The sequence below is a fragment of the Callithrix jacchus genome, chromosome 19 (assembly GCF_049354715.1).
Source record: "Callithrix jacchus isolate 240 chromosome 19, calJac240_pri, whole genome shotgun sequence".
Classification (NCBI taxonomy): Eukaryota; Metazoa; Chordata; class Mammalia; order Primates; family Cebidae; genus Callithrix; species Callithrix jacchus.
Genome location: NC_133520.1, coordinates 11,176,287 through 11,178,310, shown reverse-complemented (window position 1 = coordinate 11,178,310; position 2,024 = coordinate 11,176,287). Strand labels below are relative to the sequence as shown.

Below are 2,024 nucleotides of genomic sequence, written 5' to 3'. Positions count from 1 at the left end.
GCTCACATCTGTAATCCCAGTACTTCATGAGGCAGAGGTGGGCAAATCACCTGAGGTCAGGAGTTCGAGACTAGCCTGACCAACATGGTGAAAACCCATCTCTACTAAAAATACCAAAAGTTAGCCGGGTATAGTGGCAGCCACCTGTAATCCTAGCTACTCAGGAGGCAGAGACGGGAGAATCACTTGAACCCGGGAGGCAGAGGTTGCAGTGAGATGAGATTGCACCATTGTACTCCAGCCTGGGCAGCAAGAGTGGAAACTCCATTTCAAAAAAAAAAAAAAAAAATCACTAAACACAAACACAGATCGTCAAAGATGCATGTAGGAAGCAATGTTATAAATACATTCTTAAGATGAGCTTGTTGACTGCTGTTGGGAAGCTAGCACCCCATTTAAGCAGTCAAATGATGTAAGTATAGTAGTCTAGGTAGGGATCAGAAGCATTTTCCTGGTTGCCTTTATCTGTGTGCTCTCTTGAGTCCAGTTATCAGTAGCATCAGCATTGCATCTGGAAAGTTGTTAGAGATGCAAAATCAGGTCCCAGTGCACATCTACAGAATTCAAATCTGCATTTTTCACAAGATTCTTGGAGTGATTCATATGCTCGTTCACGTTTGAGATGCACTGCTTGTAATCTGGCCAGCTGCCTGTTTTTGTAAATAAAGTTTTATGAGTCTAGCTTTTGCTTTTACCTAACGTCTATGGCGTCCTTTGCACAACAAAATGACAAGACAAGTACTTGTGGCAGAGACTGTATGTCCCACAAAGCCTGAGATTGTTACTATATATACCTTTACAGGAAAAGTGTGCTGACTGCTGTGAGTCTAGAATATTGTTTTCTAGCTTTGCTGAGATTGGAAGAAAATTGCCCCTTATTGTATCTACAGTAACATAGGCTTTAAAATGCAAGCTTTTCCTAGTTTTTATACTAGAAGCACTACTCTTTTTCTCTTTTCTTCTCTTTCTTCTTTTAAGAAGATTTCAACATAAATGGAAGAAAGAGATTAGAAATGGTTTGAGAGTTTTTATATACAAAGCTATGTAAAAATAATCTATTCAGGTAATTTTATTTTCTAGATTAGAGCGTAAGTCATTGGAGAGACAGTATTGTACACTTTTTTAAAAACCTCCTAAAGCGCTCTGCATGCATGGCGTCATGCATATAGTCTCTTCCTTCTCCAAACCCTGAGATTTAAATACTAGAGCTACCAACAACAGGAGTCGATCTGTATTTTTTTCTTCTGTTGTTCTCCTGTAATTTTCTGAATGTAATGTTCACCTTCTTACCAAGATTATAAGCCTGTCAGAGACATTTTATTAACATTACCGAATATCCTTCTTTAATACTCGCTGGACCCCAAATAAAATTCAGCATGTGATTCTTGGTTGAGAGAACAGGATTGTGTGGGGCTCTGTGTTCCTGGTCTTCATCCGGTGTCCCTTACATAATAAACAGTGAAGAAACATTTGTCATATGATTTCTTTGCCAAAAAAAAAAAAAATATATATATATATATCTAAAGCAAAGTCCAATGAAAGTCAAAAAGACCTAAAATTTCACTACCTATGCACTCTAGGAAATATGGCCTTCAGAAAAAAAATGGTCCAGAGAACAGCACTGTCATCCCTGTTGGAAGTACACATATGTTTATGACTGTCCCTCCATTTGCCAACCTGCTCCTGTGTCCTGCTGCTCTTCAGAGACCATGTCAGACAGACCACCTCATCAGCATGTATGAATATGTATTGTTTATATTAGCAACCAATATACAAAAACAACAACAACAAAAAGCTTCATTCCAAAGAATGTTGACATTAATTCAGCCTCAGGACTTTAAGCAGACATCAAATGCTCTGGATAGCCAGATGGTATCCTGATCTTAAGATTGGAAAAAAAAAATTGATGGATTTTGATTTCTATGTACCTTTTTTTTTTGAGACGGAGTTTCACTCTTGTTGCCCAGGCTGGAGTGCAATGGCGCATTCTCGGCTCACCGCAAACTCCGCCTCCTGGGTTCAAA

General features: G+C 38.9%; 1 long non-coding RNA gene across 1 annotated transcript; it reads right to left on the bottom strand.

The window, feature by feature from the left end:
• Nucleotides 1-335: 335 nt before the first annotated feature.
• Nucleotides 336-1,713, bottom strand: LOC144580464 (uncharacterized). Its single transcript, XR_013530027.1, has 3 exons — nt 1,568-1,713; nt 1,331-1,443; nt 336-511 (listed from the first exon to the last, which is right to left on the bottom strand). It is a non-coding gene; the product is annotated as an uncharacterized LOC144580464 (long non-coding RNA).
• Nucleotides 1,714-2,024: the final 311 nt, after the last annotated feature.